Source organism: Sinocyclocheilus anshuiensis, unplaced genomic scaffold, assembly GCF_001515605.1.
Source record: "Sinocyclocheilus anshuiensis isolate Anshui unplaced genomic scaffold, SAMN03320099.WGS_v1.1 scaffold446, whole genome shotgun sequence".
In the NCBI taxonomy this organism is placed as follows: Eukaryota; Metazoa; Chordata; class Actinopteri; order Cypriniformes; family Cyprinidae; genus Sinocyclocheilus; species Sinocyclocheilus anshuiensis.
Window position 1 is genome coordinate 1,227,811 of NW_015544247.1, and position 9,239 is coordinate 1,237,049.

The following is a 9,239-nucleotide window of genomic DNA, read 5'->3' on the forward strand; positions in this document are numbered from 1 at the left end:
CAGGGATGACTTGAAAACTGTACAGGGAGCAAATGAGAGCAGTGGAGTATCTGTTTAGACACATTAACACAGTAGAAGCTGAAGATCTTCCTGGTGCTTGCACACACTCTCTTGTGTTTCCACACAGTTGTTTTGCTTTATTTTGATTCTTGCTCTTTCATGCGATAAGCATAGCTCTGCATTTAGTAGTCAGTACAAGGCAAAGTACATGTTTCATAGGTCCTAATGCACCCTAAAAGAGGATGTCTGTTGCTCTCCAAATGCACTCAGAGGTGAACACTGTCAATCTCCACATCCCCCTTCCCGTCAGCCACACGCACAACCTGATACCGAATTGACAAATCGAGCCTTGCGTCTGTGACAGAATAAACTCGGGAAAGGGGGAGCGGCAAGTCCACTCCGTTCTGCCCAATCTAATTGGTTTCGACATCAAAGATGTCAGTCAACGCTAGACTCCCCTTTTAGACATTTTCTCTCACTCTCTCTCTTTCTCATTATGCCAATGGTCCCATTAAAAGAGCTGTCAGTTCCCTGCACTGAGGGATTTGGTGGAAGTCATAATTAGTGATTTCATTTGACAGAGCAGTTCTGTCTCCATTTAGTTTTTAACACCCCAGGCCACATTTTTCACATAGAGTTGTCTCAACCACGTTGATCAGCCTAGGTGCACCTGGTCTGAGATCCAAGCTGTCACACTTTCGCTATTGTCTTTTGTACACTGTGTTCATAGATGGCCTCAGGGGTGGAGTGCATTTTGCTGAGGTTTTACCAACTAATTGACACTTCCATTCAAACTTAGTTAATAAAGATGCTGACGAAAGAGCGTGCTAAATATGCAATGCGAAATTCTAGATTATTACCACGTGAAATTTCAGGGTTGTGTGCCATTTACAGTTGAATTGAGGATGTCTTTTAAATTTTGTTCCAGAATTTGAATTTGAGGAAGCAAACGTGAAAATTTGAATTTGGAAGTAGAATTAAATTAGTTAGATATATAACTGCATATTTTTATTTTATCAACAAAAGCAAAGTTTATCAAGACTTGTCAAAGATGTTAGCTTGACAAAGCTTTGTCTAACAAATAGTCTAGAAAGATTTTAAAATTAATTTAGCCTATATATTTCAACATATCTAATCATTTATCTATTGTACCAGAATGCATTACCTTGAATTTCTTCACCAGTTCAATAAATTTCTCTTCCTGTCATTCCATTTCAAATTCCAATTTGACTTCCTGTGGGGTGTGGCCAATATAATTCAAATTCAAACTAATGAATTGAAAGGAAGTCAGTTTTTCAATTTTGCATTTTACTTTACCATGCCTGAAATGCATAATTCAGTCAGAAAAAAACATTAGAATAGGCAATGACACAGGCAATAACAATACATGTACAATGCTTAAATATATAGCCAGTTGTTAAATTCCACATGTAATATACCTCAAGAGAGTCTCACAGTTAGATCTAAAACTCTCATTGTGTTATAAGCAACCGGCAATCACGCCTGTAATCCTTTTACATCCACGGTCACTTTCTGAGAGTCATGTGCTGTGAATAAAAGTGTCGTCTCTTTCCTGTGGGATCATGTGATTCTGCCTATTTTCTGTATTTCTCAATGTATAGATGAATTTGAAGAATGTCATTTAAATTTTTCTTTTTTGTTCTAGGGTGAAAGTTAGTAACAGATGTCGCTATACTGTGATATATAGCCTTTCTAACTTTACAGGGCTACGTCCCTAAAGTTAAAAGGATTAGGTCTGGCCTGTTTGACATTTGGAGCTCCTCTAACGAGTGATTCGGTCTCACAACACTCACTGTACCATACAAACCCCAGTTGATTGGCAGTTTGTGTGTCTATGCGCAGCTTGTCTATCCTAGAAGCATCACCACCTGCTGTTGCATGACTGCTTAAGCTCCTGCCCCATACAATTTGACATTCAGTGTGACTACGGAAAACATCAATAAATAAATAACCCAGACAAATAAATCCATAGAAATACTCATTTGAAGGCTCAATGAAACGCTTTGTGAATGTAATATGCTGTGGATGCATTTCAAATGTAAATTATGGTATTCTAACACATTTGGTTTCCCATCTTTTCCGTCTTCATTTAGACGCTGGTTCTACAGGCTCACAGCTGGACTTTTGTTTGCCACTCCACTCACCCTCTTTGCCTCTCCGTTTTTTTATGTTGCCGTTCAGACGATATTCATGTGGCAGGTTGTGAGAAATCAACGTGTTAGGCCTCAAGTTCATGTGGCAGAGCTCAATGGCATAAGCCATCCAAACACTATTACATCAATTGGCTAAGTCAAGTTTCCTTCTCGTGTTGGCACTGTCTGTGTGATTGGACATTAGACACTATCTGTTTCCTGATTCATAATGTATTATATCCTATGAGAGGAGACATCCATTCTTCAGAACCTGATGTTTAATTCAGATCGTTGGCTTGAATCACAGTACCTTGTCATATGTGAATCCTATAAGCAGTTAGAGAAGAGACATGATTACAGTGTGGTGCTGGAAGACATTTATGTACTTTATGTAGCTATAGCAGCTAGTGTTGCTGAGCAATCATATGAATTTATTCTACGAAAACAATAGTATACATTTAAAATCTTTAATTCACATTTACAGGCTAATAAGACTAAAAAGTATTAGACTAAATACACTGCAAAAATAAAAAAAAATAAAAAATATTACTGCTATTTATACTTTAAGGAATTAAAAATTTTGCCAGATCAATAAAAAATAATACACTTGCACACAAATCACACTAATACAAATAATAAAATAAAGAAAACAAATGCACTTAATATATTGTGCAGTTTTGCATATCTTGTTTCAAGGAGTTTTGGATATTTCTATTGGAAACCAGTCCAATAGAAATAATATTTGATATTTTAACTGGAAAATTTCACAGAAAATACTTGGAAAATGGGATTTATTTTAATAGTGTAAACTTTAAAAATAATAATAAAAACCTAATCTTCCCTAAAAAAAAATCATGATTATAATAATAGCAATAATATTAATCATAATGACTTTATTATTTTATTTATTTATTTTTACTGGAAAGCATGACAAAAACATTAATTAAATATTATTTTTGCAGTGAGGCAGGGGCACCTTGTATTATGCGTATTTGCTTCACTTTTTTTTTTTTTTTTTATTTAATTAATTAAAAAAAAAAACACATTTATGTTTGCATTTATAGAAGAGGATGGATGTTAAGATGTTTTAGAGGGAAACTGATATAGCTTGGCAATGCCTGACACCATGTTTTTCCATTTCAGGTGTCTGGCTACTGTACCCAGGAATAGGTGGAAACCACTGTCCCAAGTACTGTACTGACATGCGACAATACAAATCCTTACAGCATGTCTGTTTGCACCAGTACTTTGGGGTCAACAGGCTTTCACATACAAAGGCCATAATATTTACAAATACAGTGTGGATTACCACATGATGGCTGCAAACATGAACTCCTTAACTTAAACCAATGCACTCAATTAAGCATTTGTCATAAATTAGTGTCCTTGAAAGATTTATGGATTATCTTGGAACAGGTTTATATGTAAGCTGATCGCATGGAGTTAGCAGGCCATCACTCATTACGGTAATCCGTGATCATTTGTTTGAGTCAGACAGAAACAAACAGGTTCAACCAATCCAAACACTGAATTACAGGCTAAATATAGGTCATAGGTCATCAGCATCTAATTGGATCCAGCACAGTGAACTACAGCAAACCATAGGCAACTTTCCAGTAAGTAATATCTGACCATTAAGCTAATTTATTTTCCCACAAAAGCTTGAGCCACAAGGACAAATCCTATCACTGCTGGGCATTTGCTTCTTTGAGATACCATGGCCACTTTAGCCCCGTCCCTTCATCTGGCACACCTCAGTCACGCAATTTCATTTGACGTCTGGAAGGGATCCCAAGGGCGGTTCACACGTACAAATAGTTTTTCCACTTATAGGCATACATATCAGAGCGCTCACCTCTCATCCCCGGCACTTTCGGATATCCACTCGTAAATTGTTGTGATGTAAAGATTTTCACATGTGAATTGTTTTCAATGTATACATGCCCATGTGCGAATTACTGTTCCCATTTGAATTTGCAGATATTGATTGTTCTTCCTCCGTGAACTATGAGTGTGAACAGGAGACCAGGCCTACATGGATAGCGAGCTGTAAAAATCACGTATCAGGCGTTAAGTATAAAAGAGAGGTCCAGACATTTAGACAAGAGGTTGAATGGTTAAATGTGAAGGTTTGAACACCAGTGCACTGTATTTGCATATGAAACATATTAAACACTATTTAATTTTGTATTCATAATCAAAGATTTTAAATCTATCAGAATTACACATTTTCAGTGTCCAAAAGAGCCACGATCCGGTGCCAAATCAAAACATTTCACTCTGAAAGATACCAAAATGCAAGGTTAGATACACAGCGCCCCCTAGCAGACAGTGTGTAATTAAATGTGACCACAGAACGATATACTGAGGTTATTTTCCTAATATCTGCACGCACAGCAGCTTTACCTTATGTCTATCACAAGCAATTTTGAATAGGCCTATAACAAATGTGAGAATTTTTACTTCATTTAAATTTAACTGATTCAATAAAAAAATCTAAATAAAGTAAATGTATAAAAAAGTATTTCTGCGTTTTTTACTACAGGAAAATGTCACAAATGTCAAGAAAGTCAACACTGTGCAGAATAGTAAGAGCACTTTTACTCAGTTTAAATATAGCTAATTGAATCAAGTAAAAACGATCAATTAATTATAAATGTTATAAAAATAATACATTAAATTATAATAAAAGTAATGATGTAAAAAGTATTTCAAAAAGTGCTTACTCTATGCAACACCTACATTTGATTTCTAAAAAAATACATCACAGAATTTCACAAATCTTAAAAAATAAGCACAAAATAATAATAATTTAATAAAAAAATGGAGTCTTGGGTTATCACTAAATTCATGCTTTGACTCATCATGCCTGTAGATGGCAGTGCTCCATAAAGTTTCATGTGAAAGCTCCTTACTGAGAGCTCAGTCTTAACTTCAGTCTGTTTCTGCAGAAGAAACCTAATTATACATATTCCTTTTGAAACCACAGCTCTTGACACATTAATGTATCATCAAAATATTTTTCGCTCATTAATATGACTTGTTTGTGCTACTGCTTACTAATATCTTGTGTTGTTAACATGCCTATTAGAAAAGGCATTCGGATTAAATCTGATTTTACATAATGCAAAACTCACTTATCAATTAGGCTGTGACTGCATAGGTGTTTTTCGACAGATAAACAACTTAAACACACCGCTGTGGCACGCGAGGCTAAAAATCCAGAACAAACTCTCATATGAGATGAATTTGGCGAAATTATTCCGGCCCTCAAAGCAAGTCAGCATTAACTGAGGTTTTGATCTTTTCTTACCCCTTATTATGTCACCGAAATGGCGACCCGGTGCCTTGAAAACAATGCAAATCGGAGGTCAAAAAAAAATCACCCCAAAACTCAAAGAAAGATCAATTTGAAAATGAGGAGTGTGAGAAAGGCGGGAACTGTCAGGGGGAAAAAAAAGACGTGAATCGCTAATTTAAGCTTGATCGGGATGGGAAAAGGTTTGTGAACAGCTTGAGTCTGATCAGTTAGAAAATATAAACGCTGAAAATAATCTTAAAGTGTGACCCGAGTTAAAGCTCTAGGAGGAGATAGTGTTAAGTTTTAGTCCAATAATAATAATAATAATAATACAGAGAAAGCTAAACAGATTTTAGTGTATGTCAAAGGAACCATTACCATATCGCCATCACAAAACATCAACTGTAAGGTAACAAAGTCAGCAAAGATATCGCACACATATACACACCATCCATACGGGTTAGTTTCTGTGTTGTTGATCCTATCCTGTGTTGTTTGGCAGTGGCACATTTTACCGCACTGTTGTCTGAGCGCTCCGAAGCTAAGTGCGATTTGATGGACATTTGTTTGTCCACATTAGAAAACAACACTGCTTGTTTTCCATGATCTCCCACATCATTTTTTGAACGGCTGCCTGTAGGCTACGTAGTTTATCCAAGACTAAGATTCAACTTCCGGTAAAGATGCTTTAAAATGTACAGGGAAAAAAATGGATCCGAGGCACTGCGTATTTACAGCAGCATTTTTGTGTGTATGATTGTGTATGTGTGCTGTGGTGGAACAGAATCCCACTGTGCTAAATGACCTGTGACTGAAGTCTTCCATGTCAAACCTAGGATTCACACTGAGCCCCACGTCACCCGCTCAAACTGACGCCACAGGCCTATGTGCACACAACCTACATCAGAAAAATTGTGTTTCGATTATGAAGCAAGCAGGCATCTTCCTCAATGCATGCAATTCGATTTCCGCCCTGGATGTTCGAGGAAAAAGTCCTGCAACGTGTTGATCGAAATGATTACTATTTTGTGTTTTACCTCCGGTGTTTTGTTTTATTGGTACAGAAAGTGAAGGGGGCAACAAACCTTTGAATGAGAAACCAGAGACACGTGACTGGTTAATTCTCACTGACACGATAAACCTGGAAAAATACACAACATCAGAAAAATCTTCCTCCACTCATTCACATCAAACCGAATAATGTTGCCAAGTTGTGCTCTATTAAGATTCGCTCCACTTCTACTAAACAGCAACATGTTTTTTTTTTCACTCAATACACCTTTTCCCTCTCTCACCATCTGTTAAATCATGGGGGAAAGGGGGGAAAAGTTGGGAATTAACAAGTTTCCACATGTTGCAGGTGAAAGTGGCACAATTTTTAATTATACCTGGACTCCACTAATTCCAAATACTTAATATAACAAATGGCAAATCAGCTCCTGGCTGCTCCCTGGATAATTAGGACTCGCTGTAGAGTTTCTTTAGCGTCTGCTACATTAATTAACGCTGCAATGAACCCAGCCACAATATGTTCTGTATTTGTTCAAATTGATTCCCCTGGTAGCGTCTGTGAAAGGTGGGAAAGCACAGGACGATGAGGCACAACCCACTCGGCCTGCCACTGCTCCCATTGAGCTCTGTGGCTTACATATATGTTTGAGCTGGATAGTATAGAGCTAGCTGCGCTTTCCCGACCAGATTAAGTGGCAGAGCTAATGTCCTGGTAAAAGAGATACCAAGTGATTTGGATTAGGGTCTGTTGCTTTTGCTTTCCAGGACAAAGATACACATAAAGTGTAACCTAAGAGGTTTATGTTAGTGATATAACGTGTCTTTTCAATATGTGTCCATCCAGTGAGATTCCATAATGAATTTCATGCAGAGCGGCGTATTAAGTCAGGCCTTATGGAAGCAAATTAAATTTTGTCCCTTGCAGTAAAAACCACAATGCATGCTAATCTTAATATACAAATATAATGTGCTTCCCTTTGGAGATTGCTGTCAGCAGGTGGGCAAAAATATCATCGGATTTATTCTTGGTATCAAACCTAAAGATTACAAGTGGTAGATGGAGATGAACAAAGAAATTGATATATTTGTCCTCTTGTTTTTACAGAAAGTCATGCATCTGAGCACATCTGCACAAATATTTTACTCTTCGATTTTCAACGGAGGAAAATGAAACGAATTGTTGAATATTTACCCATCCCCCTTTCTTTTCCCTCTCTTTTTCTCACTCTCTTTCTTAATCAAGCAATTTCATCATCCCTCCTCCACTCCCTCTCTCTTTCTCTCTCTCTCTCGCCACACACGCACACCTAGAATAATTATCCCGATCTGTGGTAGAGAGTGTCCTTCTGTCTACCAGCAATGTCTGCATTAATGGCCTCTCTTTCCCTCCTCTGGAGTCTACCTCTTTTGGATTAATTTCAGCTCGCCATTCTTTCTCATTTTCTCTAAGAGGATTTCGCAGAGAAGCCTGTTGTACGCCCACACACAAAATCGCCTGTCTCCGCCCTTATGTGTTACAATGAGAGATAATGGTTAAGAGACAGGATTTTGAAAATGAATGGCTTTACATTCCATAAACACATTAAAATGAGTTTTCTTTGTGTGTGTGTATGTGCGTGTGTGTGTGCGCGCGTCTGTATGGGGAAATGTGACGAAAAGGGTATGTGAAGCAGAAAATAGAGAGGGTAAGAGGGAGGGAAAGAGAGAAGGACTACTTTGTGTCTGAGTGTGTTATTAAGCTTTGTGTTTTCCAAAGCAAACTCAGACACTTCCAACATTTTGTCAATGTGGTTTTTCTTAGCCCACAATATAATGAAATGCAACTGACAGGCCTTCTTCCTTACATATTTGTCATATCTCTAATTTCCATTAATATCATATTTTCCTCTTTTTTTAAATATAGTAATTTATCTTTATTTTATGGCATGGCATAGAATGTTTGCTTCAGATTATTATTTTTTTTATTGTTATTATTATTAAATCAAAAATATAAGGTTTTCTTTCCGCTATTTATCTATTTGAAGATATTTCAGTGACTCTTCTACAAAGATTTGTTGCAAAACTCATATCAATATTCATCTGCTTACATTTTATTTGTTGCATTTCTAAACATCATTACATATAGCTGCATAGTGGGAAACAACAAGAAAATAATAAGCTAAACTCTATAGGACTAAGTTATTGTAATATTATTACTAATGAGAGATAATTGACTGTGACGGCCATAATGAGTCAGTAATAGGGTTTGCTTTAATTTGCCCATATCAAACCTTAGAAACATTTGTAGTAATAGAGCTAATGTCCAGATGGAGAGCGGCCATTGAATGTTTCTGAATGCAGTGAAATTTTAGATGTCTGTGTCAGGTGGAAAGAATGAGGATTCAGTAGCGAATGTGCAAACAACGTTTATTGGGAATTCCCAACCAGAAAGATGACGAGAGTCAGACAGGTGAGAGACAGAGATAACTCCGGGTAGCGCAGGGACACAACGGGCAGCCAATGATCGAGGATCCATGCAACGAAGCCCACGGCAGAAGTGAGAAGGAACTCCAGGAACTGGTCAGAAGCAGAGAGACACGAACTGAACACGGTAACGACATAGGACGATCTGACATCACAGGACAGAAAACACAGACATAAAATAGGATCGCTGATCAGCCACAGCTGGCGCTAACCAGCTGATGGCACTGATCAGCGGCAACACAAACCACACCCACACCCACACTCACACGGAGAGAGCTAGAATGAGTCAGTGAGCCCATAAACCGTGACAG

The 9,239-nt window shown here is 37.5% G+C and overlaps 1 long non-coding RNA gene across 1 annotated transcript; it reads right to left on the minus strand.

Moving 5' to 3' along the window:
* Window positions 1-3,882: 3,882 nt before the first annotated feature.
* On the minus strand, window positions 3,883-5,976 carry LOC107697683 (uncharacterized). The gene is made up of 3 exons (XR_001635232.1): window positions 5,903-5,976; window positions 4,009-4,200; window positions 3,883-3,932 (listed from the first exon to the last, which is right to left on the minus strand). It is a non-coding gene; the product is annotated as an uncharacterized LOC107697683 (long non-coding RNA).
* Window positions 5,977-9,239: the final 3,263 nt, after the last annotated feature.